The sequence below is a fragment of the Dryobates pubescens genome, chromosome 14, assembly GCF_014839835.1.
Source record: "Dryobates pubescens isolate bDryPub1 chromosome 14, bDryPub1.pri, whole genome shotgun sequence".
NCBI lineage: Eukaryota > Metazoa > Chordata > Aves > Piciformes > Picidae > Dryobates > Dryobates pubescens.
In genome coordinates this window covers 12,390,922-12,416,435 of record NC_071625.1, presented here as the reverse complement: position 1 = coordinate 12,416,435, position 25,514 = coordinate 12,390,922, and positions in this window count along the sequence as shown.

The following is a 25,514-nucleotide window of genomic DNA, read 5'->3' as shown; positions in this document are numbered from 1 at the left end:
ATACTTTTTGCCTCTACTCCCAGTGCCCATCTGACTTGTATTTCTTTCATGCTAGAATGAAAATCATTCCTCAGGGCAAAATAATCTGGTGTGCTTTGGTGTTGCATTTCAAAAGACCATTTTTGTAACAGAATTTGTAGTCTTTAAATATATATATATATAGGCTTAGAAAAGTCTTTTACAGGTCAAAATCAGACAGGAGTTATCTGATACTACTATGGCAATACTCTTAGCTTAATCCCAAAATAACTATTCTAAAACTATTAAAAAAAACCTTATTCCTCAACATATGTCCAAAACATTATTTTTTTCCCCCCTTTTTTCAATGGGTGGAAAGAAGAAGCCACATCTCCTCTCATTGGAAAAGCCTCCTTGCACTTCCCAGAGAATGTCTCCATATGCTATCATGTCAGTAGACCTTCTCTTCTGCTCCTTGGATGCTGGGGCTGCAATTCATCTGACTTAAATTTGATCTGTTCTAGATTTAGTCAAAGCTATTGCTCAGGCTTCCTCTGCAGACATCAGAGAAAGCTAAGGAAACCAAGAGAGCCCATACAGTTGGGAAGAAGTAGTTTGTAGAGAAAGTATCTCCCTTGTTTTAATATGAGCCTAGACAGCCAGATGAAGTCAGCAGTTAAAGGAGGCTAGGAGATGAACTTTAACAGAAAACAGCTTAGATGTAATGTTAGCCATAAATACAAAAGAATACCAGCCTCACCTTGCTTCTCCCTGAAAGAAGAGGGGAGCAGAGAAGAGCCAGTGGAATCTAGAGATTGCTGCAGCTATAGAATTAACCAAGTTGGAAAAGGCCTTCGAGATCATCAAGTCCAACCTATCACCCAAGACCATCTAATCAACTAAACCATGGCACTAAGTGCCTCATCCACTTCTTGCCTTGTAAGAGAAAATTTATGAACTGAAGAAGACAACTTTTTTCTCCCTTCAACTTTTCCTTGTCCTTGGAGGTATCTGTAGCCATATAGGTACACAATGTTATACGTATATTCCATCTTCACATCACAGATGACATAATCTTTCCTTAGAGAAACTGGGAAGTAGTAATAGTATTCATTAGTCCATTAAAACAGGTGCCTAATTTATTAGGAACTTCTTGGACACCTGAGTAAGAACTGAAAGCTGGTTTAGGATGCTAAGATGACAATACATTTGAACATTTTAGTTTTGTGTGTGCAATGACACAACTGTTACTTGGCCTAGCTTGTTACAGTGCTCTGAATCCTTCTCTCCACTAAGCATAAAATCTAAACTTGTATCATACATTGGTAAAGACTATGAACATTAACAGGTAGTGAAGACTGGAGGTGTATTTAACTAATTTCTGATAAATGAAAGGGTTTTTTTTAATTATTATGGTTGGTGGCTTGTATTCTGTTTCTTTTAAAAATCTTTTTGTTTGGGTTTTGTGTTTTTTTTTTAACCTGGAATGCAGTCAGAATACACACTTTTATTGTTCCTAGCTTGAGCATAGTATTATATGAGGTAAATTTAAATATGTAGTGGAGTTTGCCTTTTGTGCTAGTTAAGCTAATGAGTAAACTCTGAGAGAAACTCATCTTGTTAAGTTTAAGAGACATTATGAATATTCTGATCTACCTACACGATGTTTCTCACATGCCTTAATTGAAGCCTACTAACAACATGTTTAGAACATAATTAAATATTTGATTTCATGCAAGGGCTCCCAGTGTTTAAACACTGTAAGCGGAATACTTAGTAATACTGTATAGCCTCTTTTCCATACAGAAGTGCTTTGAAATGGTTTTAAACAACAGAACAATGTGAAGAAGGAAGCTTTCTCCCATTGTTCTGTTGTTTAAAACAATTTCAAGATATGAGAGTCAGTCTCTGTGGTTGTAAAAGCTTCCAGGAACGTGGTTCATAGGAATAAAAATGTGAGTGACCTGGAAGCATTTACTTCCTGCATCAAAATAGCAGTGGAAGTATTTCTTAGAAGGAACAGAAATTGAAATGAAGTGTGTTAAGGAATGTTTTGTCTTCTGGGCAGCAATAACATTTTTAGTAAATCTGTAGAATTTTATCTCACCAACTGAGATTGGTCAAGAGGTTCAAAAGTTACAGATCCTGTCAGATAGGAAGTGAGAAGCACAGGCAGAGATACCCATGTAGATAAGGTAATGTCAGAGGTCTGTCAAATTAATCTGGGGTGGTTTGATGTGAGCCCATAACTGACCAATGTGCGTGAAGTTCCTGGAAGACCAACTGGACTCCAATGACCTCTCACAAGACGGGTTTGTCTTGTGGTTGAACTCTTCTAGCGTAGGCTGTCCTCATGAAACATCTCAAAAATGTGTGTGGGCCTGTCATTGCTACCTTTTGTACACCCTTTTAATTATCTCCTCCTTCTGTGACTTTTCCTTGTAGAAGAGGACTCTGATGCTCTCCTCTCTGCTGTTCTTAGACTCCCATAAAAAGCCTGAAGTGTTAATGTGCACTGAAATCACAGAAGGTGAACTTCATAGGGAGTTACTTAACTCTTACTATTAAGGCTTTTTATCAAACTGTCACTAAGTAGAAATTTTTTTGGTGACCTTTCTGCCACATTTTTAATTTCTAAAAATGAGGCCTTGTTTATGGCTTCTAACAACCCCTCCTGGAAATTTTAGCCTCCCTCAAATAACAGGAAAAAAGTGGACTTCAACTTCAAAAGGAAGTTTTGTTTGCCAAACAGAGATGGGGGCCCTGGTCTGAAAATTTTTCTGAGGCTGTGGAGGCCTGTGTCACCTCCTGCCACCAAGATCAGGCTGGGTAAGTGCATTTAGACCCACAAAGCTACTCAGTTGTGCTAGACAAATGGATGTTGACAGTTTACAAGCACTTTAAAAACAAAGCATCATCTGGTCACTGTCAGTTATTAGGCAGTTTAATACAACATCAAAAGAATCAAGGTAGCTACCAGATTTCATCCATATCTGATGAGTTAATCCAGTATCATCTCTGGCCAGTCTTAAACCAGAAAAAGAATAAACATTGAAAGAATAAATTAAAAGAGATCAGTGAGAAAGGATGTAAAATGTTCCTCATTAATCTGCCAGGGAAGCAAGATTAAAATAATTGCAGTTTAAAATTTTACACAGGTTTCATTAGACTCCAACCAGACTTTTCAATAAAGCATTACCACTCAATGGCCATTGTTAGAGAGATGCCATCGAAGAGGGCAGATGTCTTATCTGCATTTTATAGTCTTGTAAAAATGTAATAACTTTTGGTCACAATTAACTAATATAGTTTTGAGATGGAATATTGATTGGAAATCACATATAACAGCCCTAGGTGAGTAAGAGGAGGTGTTGGGCTCTTGTAATGGCAGCTGGACATGAATACTCCAGGTACTTAGTTATCAGCCACCCTGCTGACTTTTGCCTCCAAAGGAAAGCAGGCTTTGCAGGCTGTTTTCATCTTCTGCCAAGGCTGACAGAGAGAGAAATTGTGTACTAACTACATGCATTCTCAATACAGGTGTACTAATGTAGAGGAAGAGGAACTGGTGTGGTTCAAGATCTGATTGCCTTTCTTACAGAATCAGTAGGGGTGGAAAAGGACAGATAATTTTCTGTTCATGACGGGTGTTTGCAGATGGCACAGTTGGCAGTGTGTGCCTTATGCATTGATCATGCCACATTATTTATCTACTTAGTCTTTTTCTCATGAGCAAAGGGAGCCTGAAATGAAAACTTCATTAGTCTGAGAATGAAGCACCACAGATGTGAGATTGGCATTTACAATCCTTTCATACTGTGTGCACTCTTACTTGGATGACATGTGGCCCATGATAGGAAACAGTTGTTTCTAGATCTAGAAGAGTAACCCAAATTCTGGGGTAAAAGATGCATTGTTATCCAGATTCACTGTGTAAAGCCCTTTCTCTTAGTCATCGACTTCAAGATTCAGATCCGTTTTGGCTTTGTGTATGCAGCAAAGTTCAGTAAAATTCGAGCAAAGAAACAGAGGGAAAGCACTTTGGAAGAGAAGAAAGAATCAAATTTCTATTTCTCCCACAATTCTCAGAAGTGCAACTTATTCAAAGTTTCAAATCTAGGAGAAAGTTATTCTCTCTGCGAGTTGAGATGAAGTTAGGAAAAGAATGAGAATATAAAATTATTTTGCATCTATGTTCAATGGTCAAACATGATTTACCCTCAGGCAGAAGAAAATGAATCAGGTTGGCAACATAAACAAATATTTTTCTTAAGTCTCTGTACTGTTATTTATGTCATTTGTTTTTCATTTGAGTTTTTTCTTGCCCTGCTTTATTCCCGTTGACATTGCTCTTTCTGGTGAAGTATCTCCTTCCTATAAAATTTGGCATTTAGAAGTTATTTGAAATGCAGAGTTCCTGAAAACAAGAATGAAAATCTTTAGAAGACTGAAACTAATAATTACAGTGTTAAAATAAATAAGGAAGTCCACCCATGAGTTCATCTATTTTTACCAAAATATTGTTTTAATTTAAACCAAGTAAGTTTTACCAAGACAGCACTTGATGTCCTGCTCACAAAGTAGATGAAAAGATACATACTTTGTCATGCTGTTATCCTCTTTTATTATATCCTGTTGGGTATCCTCTTGTGTCTTTTTTTTCCATTTTCATGATGGTCTGTTATTTCATTTCTGTATTACTGGATGTGATTGTTGTAATAAAACGTAATTAAGACACTAAGGAGGACAAAATGAAAGTTAGAAAATCCATGTTAAATTAACAGACTTATTCTCACTGCTGGTAAGAATATTTTCTTTTCCTCTTAGCTGCCTGAAACACCTTTTTCTTTTCCAAAGAACAGCAGTTTAATCCTTCAACTATAAAGAAAAAAAAAAGACAAAAATTGTCCTTTATATCTTTATTCCTTTAATTTACTGGGTGGTGGTGGTGGTGAGCACAAAATCAAATTTCGTACCACAGCAAAAACCTTTTTCCCCCCACATTTGCTCAAACTTAAATGAAGTATTCTAAACTCTGGGTATTATTCGAAGAGTACCTGACAAAAATAGACATATAGAATCATAGAATCAATAAGGTTGGAAAAGACAAGAGATCACACAGGCACAGTCTTTGCTGAAATTGTTTGATAAGTATTGTACAAGACCTCAGACTCAACATATTTCTGGTAAATACCTGCCATGCTATAGAACTCTGATCAATTCATTGGTCCGTATCCAAAGTCGCAATATAAAATGTGTTTATTTGTCTAAAAGATAATTAAAATGTGAAAGTGAGAGCTGGATTTGAAGAATAATACCAAAAGGCAGTACAAGATGTTGACCTTTTTATACTTATGCCTATTTTTAGTCACAGTAGCAAAATGCTGTTTAGCAGCTGTTTAGCAGTTTGAGTTTCTTTTTGTGAGTGTAGAAAGTAAAATATTTGACAACATGGAGTAATGAGGTGGTAAAAGGAAGATCGTCTCCTTTCACAGAGGCTGTTGTATGATTGGCACTGCAAGGGAGTGCAGGTTCCATCTCTAATACCACACAGCTGAACCTAATTTTGTGCTATTGCAAAGACCAGCCTCTTTAGTGAGCATGTACCACATCCTGGTCTCTTATTCTGTGTGCTATATGGTGGTACCTCCCACAGTAAAGTTGCTAACGTTCTCACAGATCCTTGGACTAATTGCTATTGCATGACAAACATATGAACCCACAACACGTATTTACTAGTATTAATTGATTGCACAGAATACATATAATGTTGTTTTCATCACTTGATTTTTGGGGGTTTAGTGGAACTTTCCCTGAAACAAACAGTCTTTAAAAGTTACTTTAGGAGGACCAGACCTTGTATTAAATTATGCTTTCAAAACCATATCTTTCAAAAATAAAGTCTGCTTTGAGAGATGATACAGTGGAAGTAGGAATGTTGCAGCAATAAAATAGGTTAATTATGTTCTGAAGTTCTTTACTTGTCAGATGCCTGTATTTGCAGCATCAAAGACCTAATGCAGTTGGCTTCTCTGCACTGCGTTCCTTAGACCTTCAGGCTGAACCATTCATACGATCAGCCTCAAATGCATTTTAGTCATCATGAGTCACGCCAGTTTCAAAGTTTAAATAAGAGATCTTTGTTAGATTAATTCATTTAGATGGAAATAGGTGAGGAAAAACTCACCCAAAAAGCAGAGTAGGCAGATTTTAGCAAAGTGGCTACTGCTGCTGGGATGGTGCCAAGCAGAATGGAGTAGGCTGGAAGGTGAGGCTGAGGCCAGTGCAAGCAGATCATCAGCCAAGCCTGTAGCTTTGCTGGTTACTCTGTACTCTTGGTCTTGTGTGTTGGCAAGAACCAAACACTCTTCTGGGACCAGGCACTTTTTCTGGTGTGCTTAAAGTGAAGAATGTAGTTGAGCAGTTCCTGACTTGGTAGTTCCATTGTGTGATGTGATGGAAACATGAAGTCAAGCATTGGCATGGATTATTCCCCTCTGGTAAGAAACCATTGAGTTTTGGATTTGAATCCTAAATGACAGGATTATCATTGATTAGGCTTATTGATAACTAGACACTCTCGCTATACCCTTAGAATCTGGGAATATTCAGGCTTGGAGTCTGGATTTGAGAACATCTTTGATTTGATTCACACTTGCTACTTGTGTACTTGCTGCCAACATTGTTTAGATAATGCAGCACATCTGACAGGCTCTGTAGGGAAAGCATGTCAAACAATGATGCTCTTTGTTGTGGCCTGGCTGGAAAGTTAAAGCAGGCTTTAAATTATAGTGGAGGCAAGAAAAGATTAAAACATTTTATAACAAAGGCTTCAAATGCAGAAATTAAGCAACTTAGTTCTTGTACATCACAACACTTGGATCAGAGTCAGGGCAACATTTACTGAGTATCGAAGGGGCTCATTCATCCTGCAGATAAAGGGATTGTTTGGTTTGTTTTGCTTTAAAAAAGGAAACATATTTTCAGTGCAAAATCTTGATCTGCCCATGTGTGCCAGGATCACACTACATGTTAAATCTTGATTTCATTGCTCATGGGAATGTAACAAGAAAGATATTACACGCTTTTTGTTATCTCCTTTTGCTCTTATCATTAGATTCCTACACCTGAAGACCAATGACATCACTGATTGTTTTGACCTCTGGTATAACCCACACCAAAGAACATCAGGCAATGTTTTGCTTTGTATCTCAGGTAAAGTGGGGTGGGTTGTATTGTTTTTTTTAATTTTTAGACTTCTGATAACTAGATCCCACGAAGACTAATAAGCATTTAAAAAAAAATTCCAGCAAAACTGTACAGGATTTGCTTTTAGATGTTTCTTTTAGAAACAGTTCAAGGAAAAAGAACCTCTTTCATGAAAGACTCCAATGGTTACTGCCCTTGGGAAGTGTGAATACTTAGATCAATTCACCCCAGAGTGAAGTGAGTTTCAAGTCTCTGTTTTCTGCTTCTGAGTAGACTGTCTAAAGCATTAAACAATAAGCTAATTGATGGAGGGAGCTTCATTTTTGCCAAAGGTTATAGCTTCCACCAAGAGAAGAGTGAACAAGAGAGTACACGTATAAATCTATACTATTGCAAGTGAGGCTTGGGAAGAAATGAGTCTTGGGGAGGCAAATTGGACTTAAAATTTGTGACTGAATTGAACCTCAGTCTTGACTTGGATGCCAAAAAATCATTTATCATAGGAAGTTGAACATGAGAGACAATCCACTACATGTTTAGATAAGCTAAGTAGTACTAAGATGTAGGTACTTTGGACTTAATAGAACATAAACTACTATTATTTGAGTAGGAGAATGAAATATCAATAAAAAAACCCACCAAACACACTTCCTTTTTCTACAAAGATAAAAAGTAATCATAGTCCCTTTCTCAAATAATGCAAGAACAGCTAAAAAGGACACCAGTAACATAATTATGAACATGTGTGCAGTTGTATGAGTGAATTTGTCTTCTCCATTATGGATTGCAGTAATATCAAAAGGCTTCTTGAACAATAGTTGATTTTAAGGTTGAGCAAACACAACCTTGGTGATTCTGTGATTCTGATTCTGTAAATACATCACCGCTTCCCAGCTATATGCACATGCCAATGGTTGATCCAATTAACAGACAACATCCCCTGGTTCAAGGTACATACACATTGCTACTTAGTCTCATAAGTATTCCTCTGACTTTCAGTTCCACCCTTCTAACACAAAGCACACAAGATCATCAGTCTCTCTGCTATGCACTTCAGCTGCTCCCATTCTCCTCTAGTAATCACCTACCTGCTCTGTCTTCAGCTTATATTCAATGCTGCTATAAAGCATTTTTTTCCACTGTAAATGTAGGCCATGAGGACTTTTACATGATTCTTTCATTTGTTTTCTTTGACAGACCACTGTTAGGATTAAGCACTACAAAATATATTCATAAACAAATAAACCTCACAGACTAAAACCTTGTCTTTAATCATTTATGACTATGCACTGGGACATTTCTGTCCACAGCTAGGTCTTTACTTTAAACAATAGACTTTAAAGCTGTGTAGAGAGGCCTCTGACATAGAAGTGCTGTAATATTTGCAACCATGTTCAAGTGTCTGCTCTATTTGCAGCCTCTTCCTTTGTGCTTTTTTAATATTTCAGATTCATATGCTGTTTTTACGAAAGATTTGAACTTGCATTGAGCTCAATGACAAATATGTTAGTTTACTGTTTGGTGTTATTTAGTACACTTTATACAAAATATTTGAGTATCTAATTAAGGTTGCTAGGAAAGGAGATTGTTTCCATAGAGAATAATAGTAATTCTTGTTGGATAATGTCACCTGTAATTGGAACAAAGCAAGATTAAGAACATGTAAATGAAATTTGTCAGTTCTGTTCTGGTTGTATCAAAGTGCCTTATGAACACAAGTGAGCAACTAATGGGATGTTTCAGGCTAGTGGCTCTCATACCTGCCAAAACATAAGGGAAGAAAATCAGCTGTGATGAAAGCAGCTCTTTTTGGAGAGAGAGAAGCAGCAGATCCTCCTCTAGAAGAACTTTCCAAATTCAAAACATGGGGGGGTTTAGCCTCTAATTTTTGTTTAGTTACATGCTTCAAAATTATTTAAATCCCATATTTTTCCTTCATTGAAATTTTCGTTGTTCTCTTTAATGAAAATTGGTGGCTGACACAAAAGCCCAGAAGTTTTACTTCCAAACGTCAAAGCAAAGTTCTTAGCCTTTAAAAATATTCCCAGGTGTGTATATATATATTTTTATTATTGTTTCAGTCCACTTTTTCACATAGTTTTGGCTTCCAAACATTTCTTTTGCAAATTTGGTAGTCATTAAAAATTTTGCACTGCCTCATTTACAAACATAAGCATACCCACATAATACCTTTTGTGGTAGCAAATGTCACTAATCTACTCCAGCAAAGCAAAATGCAAAATTCTTTCTGGGGAAAGAAGGGAGAAATGAATTTCATCCATTGAAACAATTGAAGTCAACAAGCTCAGCTTCCCACCAAAGGTGTTTGGCATGTTGCAGACTTCAAGCTCTTACTTGTCTACAAGCCTCTTGCTCTGAGGCTTGGTGTTCCCAGCAAGATACTGGTAGGTCTTGTCCCATGACAACATACCACAGCTTCCTTCCAGCCTCCATACCAGAGCTGCTTTCCCATGTAAGCAGGACAAGGGGGATGGTACATACTCAAACCTTATCACAGTAGGAGGTTGGACAGAAGCCAGGCTCAGAGTCTGAAATAATTTGCAGATTAAAGACCATGGACACAGTTGTGGATGTCATCCAACATTAGTTTCTTCAACATGTTCCTTCAGTCCTTCCTCTGGCTTTTCATTGGGAGGAAGATATGTCTGGATGGTATCAGGCATCAAGATCACAGCTTTTACAAGCCATCTCTTTCACTTCTTTTCACCTAGACCTGTTACACATAATTATGGAAGAAGAGAGGAAGGTAGAAGTACATATTTACCCAGAGAGGAGAATGGATTAAGTATGAGATATGTATGCCTAGGGTGGAAGAATTTACTCCACCTGAGTATATAGTAGCATAAGCTGTGTGCACATATAGGTCTTGGGTGGGGATGAGTCTTGTCTTTATTTTCCTCTCAGTTAAAGAGAGCACAATGCCCTTGAAGTCAAAGGCAAAACAAGGTAATAAAACCAAATAGGTTTTCAAGTAGGGAACTCAATTCTACTAATAAATGTAGGTTTCTGCAGTGATGAGTGCCAGGTGTTATTTCATGGTCTCCTTAGGTATTTTGACAAAAAGATATAAAGGAGCTATCTATCCAGGCAAATGGATATGAAATTCATGGATCAAATTAATGACCAGAATTAAAAAACTCTTTCTATGAAAAATAAGCTGACTCAGACACTGTTTGGCACAGTCAGTGATAGGTAGGAACAATAGCCTACTTTTATTAGTATTTGGCCTGACCTACCTGGCTTTAGAATAGGGCCTCAATTATTTTCTTTAATTGAATTAGCTGGATTAATCAATTAGTTTACTCACATGAGATTCCTGTAAATGATCAAACAATATGAGATGATTAGAAATTTGTTAGCAATATCAAGGCAATCCTACTCTTTTACCAGCTTTCAAGTGAGCCAGCTTTCATCTACAGTGTAGGAAATCCATGCAGATTTTTTGACATTTAGCAAAGCATGCAAATCACTCTCCTGCAACTGAAAGTACATCATTTACAAGGAAGCATACTGTGGGACTGAACAGAACACAGAACTTCAGCAGTGCACAGCCTCAGGAACATCTCAAACATTTAATCACCTATTTGCAACAAACAGCTATCAATGTGCTAAAGCAGACTTTGTGTTTGTGATGTAGTTGCCTGATGTCCTGTCATGTGTGCTTCTTGCCAGGGGCTTGATGGTGCCAGGGATTATTGGTGGAATATGGAGTGTGTCACCTGTAAAATTTTTGGTCTGTATTCACAGTAAGTTGAAGAGTGCAAAAATCTTCCATCTCTCTTTTTGTTCCCAGTGTGTATATTTTTAAGAGAAGATGGAAGGAGCTATTTGCAGTATGCAACAAAATGTTTAACTGCTCTGAAATCCTACATGCCACCTAGGACATTAGTTGTTTACCCAAAGATCGCACAGACAATGAAACTCATCAATACTGGCACTGATTTGAACTCCTGTGAAGTTCCAGCATTTATCTCTCCTTTACCTGCCATTGTGGGTCTGCCAAAAAGATAACGCCTCCTAAGTGACAATGAAGCAGAACGTTAGCACATCATGAAGAAACTCCTGTTGACACCATCATATAGACAGAATTTGGGTTCCAATGCTGTCCATCTGGATCACTTGAAAAAGAGTTCCTGTAAATCCTGCGTGTTTTCTGTTACTAAAGATGACAATCTTCTTGCGTAAAAATGCTTCTGCCATGTTTTATTAAAAGACAAAACCAAAACAGGAGGTCATAGAATCTTGCTTTCCAAACATTAAACTGTATAAGTTTTTCCATAGCTGACTGTGGAAAAAGGTTGCCCACTGCTGATAGTGTTACCTGGTACCTTGTGACTCTGCACTTGTGGACAGGGGTATCTGAAGCACTTGTTTAAATATACAGCTGGGTCTGTATTGCAGAATCTCAGGTGGCCTCTCTGAATAATCTTCATCAAGCAAAACCAGAGACACTCCACTCTTAGTGGAAGGAGTATCTGGCAGTGGAAATGCAGAGCGATGGAGACTGTGGCACTAAAGAGACTAACGAAATGCCCAATAATTGCCCCTGAAAGATAAACTAGGAATACAATCTGAGGTAAGTAAATATTCAGATGGTCCTCAGTGAGTTTGATTTTGAACATATCTGTTGGTCTGGGTGGCTGCAATAAAAGTGGCTAGATGCTTTGTTGTCCCAGCGTCATGACTCTACAAAGTGCACATAGCAACTCAAGCACATACATAGATGCTGGCCTTGCCATGCAATCCTCATATGCTTTTATTCAGACGGGGGCTGATTCTATGAGGAACCAAATCATCATGAAACTTCCTTTAAGTTCAGTGGAAACTATGTGCCTGAAATTATTTTGAATATCGTGCTTTATTGTAACTTTTTTTTTTTTTTTTAAGCTTTTCATTTTCAAGTCATCTTTGAAGCCTTGGTACTGCTGTGGCTTTAGTTTTGAGGAATGGCTGTGCTCTATTTTAACCTTTCACATTTTATTAACAAAATCAAAACCAGGACAATTAGGTACCTCCTGATTTTCATTTGTTTTAATATTAAGAGAATGTTTGAAAATAGCACAAGTCCTGGGGAAAGTACTTCAAGCCGTGGCTGCAACAGCATTGGAGTTCTGGTCACAGACATCAAAGATAACTTGAGAAGAGGGGGGGGAAAAAACATAAAAAGTGAAGCTGATAATGCTTTACATTTGGGGATAGTTTTGAACTATTTTGTTACGTATATCAAAAGTAGAATATGAAAAGAGAATTAATCCCTGTTGAAAATGGAAATATTTTAAACTTACACCTAATCTAAGACATTTCCCTATTTTATCTTCTTTGGGTAAGAAATGAGGAATAAAACTTTCTGGCAACAGTGAGAGGTTGAATCAAAAAGGTTGAGAATCTCTGTCACTGGCTTACCATTAGAAAATTATGTAGCATTTCTTGTTCTTAGACTCAGATTTTTGCTCCCTCAGATATCTGTGCACTAATAATTATAGGTTGGTTAGTAAAGGTGGTAAACCTACTTGTACTTAGGATAGATTGAAATGTTCCATGTCTGACATGCTTAAACATTCTTAAAGAGTGTTTACTCTTAGTTGCACAACATCACTTGTATCCTTCCGGTACCTGAAAGGGGCCTACAAGAAAGCCAGGAAGGGACTTTTTACAAGGGCTTGTAGTGATAGGATAAGAGGGAATGTATTTAAGATTGAGAAGGGTAGATTTGGACTGCAGATTATGAAGTAATTTTTTACAGTGAGGGTGGTGAGACACTGAAACAGGTTGCCATGGGAGGTTGTGAATGCTCCCTCCCTGGAGGTGTTCAAGGTGAGGCCTTGGATGAGCAACCTGGTCTAGTGGAAGGTATCCCTGTCCATGGCAGAGGGGTTGGAACTAGGTTATCTTTATGGTCTAGGTTGTCTTTACATAGAATACATACATACATACATAGAATAAACCAGGTTGGAAGAGACCTTCAAGATCATCGTGTCCAACCCATCAACCAATCCAACACCGCCCAAACAACTAACCCACAGCACCAAGTACCCCGTCAAGTCTTCTCCTAAAAACCTCCAGTGATGGCGACTCCACCACCTCCCCAGGCAGCCCATTCCAATGGGCAATCACTCCTTCTGTATAGAACTTTTTTCTAACATCCAGCCTGAACCTCCCCTGGCGCAGCCTGAGACTGTGTCCTCTTGTTCTGGTACTGCTTGCCTGGGAGAAGAGACCAACATCCGTCTGTCTACAACCTCCCTTCAGGTAGTCTTTATGGTCTATGAATGTGTGTGTCTGTGTATATATACAGGTGTCTGTATATATATTGCATAACTGAAATGTGTCTTTTATTTGCCTTCTCTCCCATTTTGTTGGTCCTGTTTTGAAAACAGTTCAAGTTCTATCATATTATAGTCAACTGTCTCTTCCTCCTTTTTCTTTCTGTTCCTCTCCACAACTTAATTTGAAAACTCCTTGGGATTGAGATCATGGCTGAAATTATGACCCTGTTGGGTTAAGGGAATTTCGCATTTGCCTTCTGAAGTGGTCCATATCCTTTACGTTAAGTCTTGGACAATATGAAGGAAAATTCGTTTCTCAATGTTCCCTGACAGTGCTGGGCTTTTGAAGGAAGATGTTTTGAGGAGTTTAAGAGCATGAAAGATGAAAACATTTTTCACTGACAACTGAAAATAGTCTTTGCCTTAAAACATGTCAGAGCTGCACTCAAAACTATGCAGAAGGCAAATGTATGAGCTATTAGCTAGATGCTGAAGAACATGAAATATATGCTAGTAGACTGATGAAACAGTAACACAGGTACTCAGCAATAATCAGACATTCAGCTATTTTATAAAAATACCTCTTTCAAAGGTCAAACCCAGCAATAATTTAGAACTTTGAGAAGTTGTTTTCATTCTTATTCTTGTACTTACTTGTGTAAATACTTTTAGACTGGCAACCCAGGTCTCTTGTTGTATCACATTACCAAGAAAAGTACTTAAATAGTTTAAATAAAATGCATTAATACATTACTTCCGAGGCTTTGAGGGAACTTAATGTAATTTTAAGAGTATCTGAATTGAATTACTATGATTACCAAAAACTTCAGAGACGTCCCAATAAACCAGGAGAAAACCAAACAAGCAAAAACCCCAAACTTAAATATCTGAACACTTTTCCCCCTCGTTATTTGCTTTTTTTTATCATATGGAAGGACCAATTCTCTCAAGTGTCCACAGCCTATCAGAGACATTACTTGAGCTTGGCATTTTAAATGGAGTCTTTGAAAGACTGCTGAATACTAATGTGTTTTCGGGGGCTTATTAGTTGTCTTATAAGGAACTTTTAAGGAGACTTTTATGTCTCACTGTAAGTTCCACTTCCATGATTAACAGTGAGAAGGACTGTAGTCATCAAGTGCAGGGTTCACCACAGAATTTCTGTCTAGAGCAACTCCCTCCTTCCCCACTGCCTCTGGTTTCCCATTTTTGTAGCCCTTAGAATGCTCAGGAAACATCTAGTTGAAGATGTCCCTGCCTACTGCAGGGTATTGGACTAGATGACCTTTAGGGGTAGGAACCAATCCTAAACTTCCTCTGTCTCTAAATAAGAAAGAATGCATGCCTAAAAGAAAGTCATTTGTATTTCAGCTGCTGTGAATGGAAAACCATCTTAGAGGAGAATTTCTTGACCATGAGTTCATTTGATCATCAGAGTATCTGTGATGTCATGTGTAACTGTTTTAGCCATCTACTGCTGCATGTGAAATTATTTGCTAATTTTCCACATTTTTTCATTTGGTCAACAAACACACAGATGAGAGAACTTTTGAATAGCAGTTCAGGACTGGCCTTTAAAACTACATGTCATACTTCTGTACTGTCTCCTACCTACATCAAGAATAAAGATAATTTTCTCTTTTCTCTGGGCCCCTCAGTTTAGGAAAGATGCTGACTTGCTGGAATATGTCCAGAGAAGGTCAACAAAGCTGGTAAGGGGCTTGGAGCACAGCCCTGTGAGGAGAAGCTGAGGGAGCTGGGGTTGCTTAGCCTGGAGAAGAGGAGGCTCAGGGGAGACCTTATTGCCATCTACAACTATCTGAAGGGAGGTTGTAGCCAGGTGGGGGTTGGTCTCTTCTCCCAGGCAACCAGCACCAGAACAAGAGGACACCGTCTCAAGCTGCACCAGGGGAAGTTCAGGCTGGATGTTAGGAAGAAGTTCTTCATAGGGTGATTGGCCATTGGAATGTTCTGCCCAGGGAGGTAGTGGAGTCACCATCACTGGAGGTGTTTAGGAAGAGACTGGATGGGGCTCTGGGTGCCATGGTTTAATTGATTCTATTCTATTCTTGGCAGTAACATATGTTTAAAAAACAAACCAACCAACCACAAAAACAAAAAACCCCAATCTATTCTGCAACATTCGTGAGAGACATTTTGCCGAAGTAATGTGTGTAATGCAAGCTCTCTGAATGTTCACTTTCCCAAATTCTGCAAATCCTTTTAATTTATCACTAACTTCTCTTTGTTCATGAACATATTTGAAAGTTGGATATTGAATCAGCTTATCAGCATTTATCTCTCTTTGAACAATTTGTATCCCATCTCTTCCACAGCATAATATGCTTGAGAAAGTAATTATAAAACAATTTTGTTATAGATAAGTCTGGTTTTGGAAAGGCTTCTCAGTATCTTGATGTGATGTGTCTTTGTGTGATGCTCCATCTAATAAAGTATGATGCTTAATATTAACTGGCAAAATACTGTCTGTGGTTGATTTCTTATATTTTGTGACTGCACTGGTTCTGGTTGGGATGGAGTCAATTTTATGATGCTTTATTTTTGCAACTAAAACAATGCTGATAACACGCTAGCATTTTAGCTACTGCTGAACAGTGCTTTACACACAATCAGGGTTTTCACTAGCCAGTAGCTGGGGCTGGGCAAGAAACTGGGAGGGGACACAGACATAACAACTGATCCAAACTGACCAAATTGATATTCCACATCATATAACATCATGTTCAGCAATGAAACAGGGATTTTTTCCAAAGTAAATGTTACTTGGAGACTGGCTGGGCACTGGCCTGATGGTGGGAGGTGGTGAGTGATTGCTTTTGCATCATTTGTTGGTTGTGGGTTGTTGCTGGTTTGTTTTTTTCTTTTCTTTTTCTTTTTCCCCTTCACTTCTTAAACCATCAAGGTTTTCTTATTTTTGCCCTTATGCTTCTCTGCCCAAACCTACTGAGGAGGTGAGCAATTGTCTGGAAGATTAGTTGCTGAGTGCTTGGTTGGGGTAAACCTACCACAATGAGTCAAAATAGATATAAAAAAATTTCAGTGCCCTAGTTCCTGCATTTTGCTCCTGATTTTCCTACTCATTCCACTAGGGAGTGAGGGACCATGTGAGTTGCAGTGTAGGGTTCAGCTGCTGGCTAGGTCTAAACAAAGACACACTTCCAATATGCCTGGCCTACAGATCTTTACTCTTTCTCATGGCAAAGGAGCCACTCAGGACAAACATATTTCTTGCCATGGTGAACTCATTGATATTGTTTTCTGGATCTATGAGAATGCTGATATCCTCTTACAGAGGTGTTTCAATGTCATCCCTCTCTCTCAATCTGCTGAAGGTGTATGAGCCCATTACCAGATCATGCAGTCACTTGAAGGAGAAAAGGGCACATAAAAAACCTTTCCTTTTCCTCTTTCTCTGTGTTGTTATCACTATGTCCATGCACGGACCTTTGTCCATAGGACCAACATTGCACTGACAGAGAAAGGAGTCTGTGCACCTGAAACTATGTGGAGAAAGAACTGTGCAGCCACAAAAGATAGTAAAGAGGAGTAAATGATGACAATTATTCCAGTCCAAACTGAAAAATTCCATTTTATATAGAACATAGGAAACCAGGAATCAAGTCTATGTGGACACAAAAATTACTCTAGATAACTTCTATGGAGTAAATAAGGTTTTATTTCTTGAATGTATCCAAACATGAAACATCATGGATTTTACTTAATTTCTTTTGTAAAGAAAAACAGTCAATTAGATTTATGTTTTTTCTTCTGCATGAAGTTACAGTCATCGTTTCCCATCCTAATTCCCAGCAATATAGTTTTATGCAAGCCCTGTTATTTGCATTCATGCCAAAGAGGATTTTTCTTTTCTATATTTTTTTTTTCACTCTCTTTTTAACCATAGTCTTACTCTTTCTGATAGGTCAGGAATTACTTGATTTGCTCAGGTAGTTTTTCCCGAAGGACTCCATCCCTTCCACCAGTGGTTCCTTGTGCTGCTTCCTGAATGCCAGAGGCTGCATGTGGATTAAAAGAACTAATATATCAAATTATGCGGTAGGGAAAGGGATATTCTAGCTTAAAACTGAATTTTGCCTCTCTTGCTTTGGTCTGTATTCCAACTATAACTCATTGCCTCTCTTGTCTGCAGCACACAGGCTGTTCCAGATGGCAGTGGGCTAATGAGATACACGTAGGCCCTGGAGTTCCCAAAATGCAGCTCTAGGAAGCAAAATGGTCCCACTGCTCTAATGACAGTAGGGCACAAGGCCAGTCTGGTAGAGGATTCATTTTGTTTACCAAATGATGCCTGCCCATTACAACTTCTGGAAAGATCAGAAAGTGGACTGGAATCTCCAAAAAGATGTATTGTTTTACAAAAAAATTCAAAATGGAGCCCATAATCTATTGCACTTAGAAAAGAAACAATGATCAGAAAAGCACTGAATCCACTGGACATAGAGTTTTTTTACTGAGTGTGAATGAATACCAATGACAGGATCTCTTGGAATTTTTTAGCTGAAAAGTAGGCTGCTTTCTGTTTAATTCCCGTCATGTACGTGTGCTTAGACAAAGGTGGTTGGTACAACACTGATCAGATCTGCCAACATACTTTAGCTCTGACCCATAAAGTAAATTGCACTTTGTATTTATTTAGTCACTGGGTTTGATCTCTTCTGAATTATAAAACTATGTCTTGGGTGAAATGGTGTGATATTATGCTGTGAATTTAGTCCATAAATTCACACCAATATTTGTTTTTAGCAGTATTAGATCAGTCCTGGCAGTTCTCCCTAAAAATGTAATCCCTGTGACAGAGTAACTGTTTCTATTTCCAGGGAAAATAACACTGACAATTTTCAGTAAGAGATGGGCCTCAACCAAAATGCAGCTCCCAATCAGTTCTGCACAACTTCTTGCCCTAAAACAACTGAAAAAGAGTATTTTCTTTAGTTTCATTCGACAGTCAGATTTGAAGTGATCTACAAAAGAGATAAATGGTTTCTGCTGAATTCCTTTCAATGTTTATTTAACAACATTTTAAAACCATACATTTTAGCAGGTTTTGCGCAGTCTATTTTTTTCTAATACTTTATGAATAAGTGAAAGCAGTATTCCATACAGTGAATTTAATTATATGCAGAGGGGTGGGGGGGAAATATATTTAATTGTGGCTTAACTAACAAGTTTTTCCATTTGTTATACAAAGGAAGAAAAAAAAGTTACTTTAAAGGGACTTAACATCCTGTTTTTTTCACTTAAAATCAGAAGTAGTCTACAATTACATCTTAGATCCTTAATGAGTCTTCTAGAAAATCACCAAAAAACAAACAAATCCTTAAAACTCATTGGTGAGGAGGTTTTTCGAATCAAGCAAAAAAAACCAAACCTGAAATGCTTCTGACAATCTGGAAGGATTAAATTTCAAGGTCCAAGCAATAGGTTCAGGATTAGCAATAGGTTCAGGACTAGCCATTGTGAATTGTAGAACAAGCAGATGATTTGCTGTGCAGGCTAGGAATGGGAAACGCTGGTCCCTCACTACTAAGGGTCCAATGAAGCCATGTTGAATTCACAGATTTAAGGATGTCACCAGCATTTAAAAGTGCTGACTTGGCATGATTTTCATTACTATTTAAGGAGCTCAAGGGTTTAAATTTCCTCTCTTTAGCAATCTGAGACTATTCTTCTGCCTGTACTGCATCACTGTACCTGTCTTCAAGAGAGAACCTACAGAGTTCACATCTTCCAGTTGTGGTGGGTTTAGGCTAAGCCCTTAACATTTAGTTACAGATTTTGAGCAGAAAAATAGAAATAAACCTCTATTGGGTGTAAAAAGGAAAACTAAAGATTATTCTAAACAAATTCATTGGATAAATATCTAGTATAAAAGAGGCTGTACCAAAACAATTCTTTCTCTTTTCTGATCTCTCTGCTTGCTTCGCTCGGGAGAGATTAACCTGCTTCTGCCTGACCTTGGCTGAAATTGTTTAGTTAAGTCTAACCCTCTGATTTCTTTTTGCTCCTTTCTCTCTTGTGGGACAGGGGGAGTGGGGGAGGCAGTGGAACAGCTTCCTTGGTCTCTCATCAGGGGGATTTTTTTTTTGTGTTGTTTGTTAATTGTAAATATCTGTATAATATTGTAAACCCTGTATATTTTGTACACATTCATTGCATTCCATTGTAGAGTGTAGTTTGTGCTTGTAAATACAGCTTTCATTTGCTTCTAACTGAGTTGGTCTGGCAAAGTTAATGTTGGGGAGGGAAATTTCAACCCACCACGCAAATGTTGAAGGTTCTGCTCCTCACTCAGGTTTCCAAAAGAATCATCTCATATTTTCAGTTATCCTTCTCTTGTTGGCAGCAGTAGGCCCTAGGGCACACAGCAAATTGCATGTACAGCCTACCAACCTTCCACTATGCCACAGAATGGCTTCAGCAGCACAGTCCACGTTCTCCTGTTACTGGCAGTTGCTCACACATTCCCTGTGGTCGTACCTCTGAGTATGAGAGCAAGCCTTCTAGACCTGAACATGGTGTGTGGATAGTTGCATTACAACCCAAGATTCTCTTGAGAACTTAATTTTAAGCCTACATTAGCCAAGGCATATACAGTGAAAATTAAAATCCAAGCTGACACTCATGTCATAGATTAGAGTAGGAAGATTATATGTTTAGAAGATTTCAAGTGTGTATAATTCCCTTCTTCCCAGAATGTAGATGCCAAAATGTAATCCAAGTTTTTCACCACTAACTGAGTTTCTGTTCTGTGTTTGTTGAGGTCAGAATTGTAAAATGTCTTAAAGATGCTGTGTCTAGTTATGACTTTTTGCTTTCTCAGGGCAGAGGATGGCTTCTTTTATAAAAATCTGTTAAACAGAAATCAGATTTTATCAGGGTGGATCTTGTGCCCTTCAGAAAGATTGTTTTAGTAATGGAGTTTATATTCAGATTGGTTTTCTCATATAATGTACATGGTTTTGGTTTTAACTGATACTAAAAGGTGTTGTTTCTATGGCTGAATATGTTTTTATAGCTGATTTGCACAAAATCTTAGCAACATTCCACAGGTAGATGATGTAGAGCACTGAGCAAGAGCTCACAAGGCCTGGCCTCCTTCACACTTTCCTGAAGACTGTCGGTAAACCATTTTATCATTCCTGTGCCTCAGCTTTCCTGTTTGTATAACAAAGTTTGTTGCATTCCTTTCCGTAGTAAGCTGTTTTGATACCTACCAGTCCAAAACCAGCTACTAAGCAAAGATGGAGAACATTAATTTTTCAAAGCATTTTTTTTCACATTGGTTCTGATATTACATTAGTTCTAGAAGTCATGCATGGAAAAAGCTATTAAGCCAAGCATTTGGAATGTTCTTCTGTTTTTCAGACCTACAGCTAATCCCCAATTAAGTGACAAGAAAGAGTATGAAATTTATTCCAGTATGCTACTTTTTATGAATATAACAAACAAAACACAACAACAACAACAACAAATCAAGGCACAAGAAAAAATATATATAGAGCCTCCCATACTTTTATACTCTTTAGAGTAAATGCCAGTATTTATCACCGGTTTTCAGTAATTAAGTTATGATTATTATTGCCATAGCAAAGAAAATGTGGGTGGAAGAATCATTTTACAGAGCCTGCTCTGGATTGGCTAGCATTCAAATAAAGGCAAATTTCCTACTCCTGCATGTTTCTGACACTAGAACTATATATTTGTTGCTTTTCTCTAAAAAGTGAAATATGGGGGTGTGTACATTTTCATGATAACATTTAGTGGCAAATTTGGGTACTCAGACAAATCTCATAAAGAACTGCTATTTTGCTGTTCAAGTGGCAAAGAAGAGTTTCTTTTTGTCTGTGGTATAAGCTGCTCATACTTTTTTTTTTTTTTGGTTTTCTTTTTCCTCTGAGCTTGGCAAAAGGAGCTTCATTTATCACTTTGATGCTTTTGAGTCACCAAAGTAGAATTTGAACACCTCCTATATATTTTTTTGTTTTTTTCCCTTCCTATTTTTGAAAGACAGCCACAAGTGCTATGCTGAGCACAAATAAAGACAGACTTTCTCCTGAAGAGCTTTACAGGTAAACAATTGAAGGACTAGACATTCTAGGGAATCCAGATGTTTGGAAGGATTTGAATGAAGCTTGGTGGAAGCTAAGCATGAATATTTTTACCAAAATAAACTACTAAATTTAATCTTGGTGGCTTAATAAGTTTCCCTTTATTAACCAGAGATTTCTCGCTGTTATGTTTCAGGGAATCATTTGATTCATAAAAAGAGCCACACAAACAGGTTTGCAGCCCAACAGCTCATATTACCCACCAAGTGAGTTTCAAAGGACTTAAACCCAGTGTTTCTCACCTCTAACTAGGAATGGAATACTTCTTGTACTGCAAGAATAATGTCCACTCTCCACTCATTCTTCTTAAACACAATATAGTTAGTGACAATTGTGTTGAGAATCTATTTGGGTTAGTCCAGAGCCAGGTAATCTTTGAGCAGTATTATCACATGTAGAGGTTGATGTTGCTACTGCAGTCAGGGAAACTCTTGTATTTCTAAATCCATCACACTGCATTGTTGTTTGGTTGTTCTTAAAAGGATGCACCACTTGCTGGTGGTTTTGGATTTGGTTTTAGTCAAAACTCTTGTTACTGTTCTGGGCCCCTCAGTTTAGGAAAGATGTTGAGTTGCTGGAACTTGTCCAGAGGAGGGCAACAAAGCTGGGGAGGGATTTGGAGCACAAGCCCTGTGAGGAGAGGCTGAGGGAGCTAGAGTTGCTCAGTCTAGAGAAGAGGAGGCTCAAGGGAGACCTTATTGCTCTCGACAACTACCTGAAGGGAGGTTGTAGCCAGGTGGGGGTTGATCTCTTCTCCCAGGCAACCAGCACCAGAACAAGAGGACACAGTCTCAAGCTGCACCAGGGAAGGTTTAGGCTGGATGTTAGGGAGAAGTTCTTCACAGAAAGAGACATTGGCCATTGGAATGTGCTGCCCAGGGAGGTGGTGGAGTCACCATCACTGGAGGTGTTTAGGAAGAGTCTGGATGAGGCACTTAGTGCCATGGTTTAGTTGATTAGATGGTGTTGGATGATGGGTTGGACTTGATGATCTCAAAGGTCTTTTCCAACCTGGTTAATTCTATTCTATTCTAAGAGCATACTAACAATGCCAGGATTTGGGCACTGCTCTGGATCTGAAATGACCTCATGTTGGAAATGTCCTGAAGTTGTTTCATAATTCTGCTGTATTTATGCTGTGTTATGGTGCTGGGAGTCTAGTTCATCCCTTTATCTCCCCCTGAAGTATGTACTTAAGAAGAATACACTCTACATGTGCACTATAATAAATGTTATAAAAAAGAAATACACATTTCTAACTTTTTGAGTATCTCTGCATTATCAGTGTAAGTGATAATAAATTTGAATCCTTGTTTACTTTATCTTTTTTATTTCATAAATTGTTTTTAATCAGTTAAAGAAGATTTAAAGAATTACCTTTCCATGGTGAAAAATTTGCCCCAAACAAAGGACTAACTTGTAACTTCTAAAGCACTTTTTTTTTTTTTTAGGATTGTGTTAAGGAGTGAAAAAACCTTACTTACAGAGGTCTCAGAGGAGCTGCCACTCATTAATGTTTTAAACAGATGCTTCACTGATTTAATTAAATCAACAACTGTTGTACTTAAGCAAGACAGATTTTCACTAGAGCAAGCATAAAGTTGAATTAACAGCAACAATTAACCAGACTTCTTTATATGATGTATTTTATCAAACAGGTAGAGTGGCTTCTCAAATACATTAATTTAAGTTTTGGTCATCATTAAAAGCCTTAAAACAAAGCTCAATTTCATAGTTTGCTTGCAGCCACTGCATAAAAATTGTAGATGGCTGTTCTTTCTACAAGGTGTGATGCTATTTCTGTGGAGCTTAATGAGATCAAGACTGTAGGTGTTGATGATACATGTATATGCATGTAAACATACAGACACATATATATATACACATACATATATAAATGAAATTGTATTTATATGTGCATTTATAATTTATATATGTATATACATAATGTTTTGTGAACATCATAAACAAGTATATGGCACAACTGCTTACGTTATTAATAAGTAAGTAGGAGCCATATGCTCTTGGTTTCAGCATACAACCCATAGGAGTGTTAAAATGATCACTGACTAATAGAATGCCCAAAGCCACAAACCCTCATTACACCAAATATTAGAGAGGTATAGCTAGGACTAGAGTACACAATGACACCACTTCCCTCAGTTGTCTGCCACAGGAACCTCATCAGGTTCAGAGAAATTGCTGTAGATTAACATAGTAATTGTATTGGTGTTGTACCTGGGCTAGTCTACTGACCTCATCAGGATTTCTTTATTGCAAGTAGGGTTAGAAAAAGTTGCAGCCATTATTCTTCTATGTACTCCTCATTCCCTAGTGTTTACGAGCTTGTGATGTAAAACACACTGCAATACATTCTTGCACTTTTGAGGAAATCTAAATATTATTTTATGCCAACATTTATATAAATTAAAGCTGTCTAGTCTTAAAAGCACTAAATAAAGACTCTGGAGATTCTGTGCCTGCCTGCCTGCTGCAGACTTTTTATGTCAGCAGATGGACAAACCTCTTAAGCCTCCATGATTTTTCCAGTGTTTTTTAACTTTTCTTTCCTCTGCATAATTTACCTGTTAGGTGCTAGGCAAACAGGACCTCATTTTTGTTGTGACAACTAAATACCATTGTAATGCAACTTAGAGCATTAGCATTCTCTGTTTCATTATTAGCACTGTGTGCTATTTAACTCATTCAATCATCAGAGACCAACACTATTTTTTCCCACCATAGTAGAAACAGATCACAGAATCTCTGTGGTCAGAAGAATCCTGCAAGATTGTCAAATCCAAGCAGTATCTAACTCTACCAGGACACTATATCCTTGAGCACCATATATAGATGGCTTTCAAATACATCCAGGAATGCCAATTCAGCCACTTCCCTGGGCAGCCTGTTCCAGTCTATGATAATCCTTTTGGTATAGATTTTTTTCCCCCTAATGTCTAACCTAAGCCTCCCCTGGAGTAACTCAATGCTATTTCCTCTTGCCCTATTAGTTGTGAATTGTGAGAAGAAAGCAGGACCCACCTCTCTACCACCTCCTTTCAGGTAGTTGTAGAGAGATAAGTTCTCCCCTCAGCCTTCTTTTCTGCAGACTAAACAACCTCAGCTCCCTCAGCAGCTCTTTATAAGACTTATTCTCAATACCCCTTCACCATCTTTGTTGCTCTTCTCTGGACCTGCTCCAGAACCTCAGTGTCTCTTTATACTGTGCTGCTTCAAACTGAACACAGTACTTGAGGTGCAACATCACCAGTGCCAAGTGAGCAAGGACAATCACCTCTCTAGTCCTGTTGCCCACTACTACTCTATTTTTGATAAAATATTTTGTCTCAAGGAACCTGTTCTTTCACAGCCTGATAAAGCTGCATGTAGAATAAAAATTATTATGGTTAACATGCATATTAATTTTGCTAAACAACAAAGAAAACCAGCTTTTCCCCATTCCAGGGCAATGACCTATCAAATTTTGCCACAAAAATAATTGCATTGTCTGGTAAAATGACTGAGTAGCTGCCCATGACAAAAATCTTTGTTCTTTTGGGAACTTGTGGAGAAATTTTGCCCTGGGTGAAGTTTTCAGTTTTGCTTCATAATTTGTTGTTGTTGATATTATCTGTTTTTATAAGAAAAATCCAGAATGAGAATGGCAGCAGTTTCACAGTTTCCAGAGCTCAATAAATGTCTGAAGCATGGAATGTTTTGATAGCTTGCACTCTGAAGGATAAATAAACTAAAGTTTATTATTTGGTATTTTTCTCAAACTTTTGACAAAGATCTGGAGAATGATAAGGATGTTATTCTGCAGTTTGGACAGCTTTCTTTTTGATTGTGAGGCTAAAGTTATGAAATAGCATGCATTTCAAAGGAGGGTTAACACAAGCTACCTTTGAAC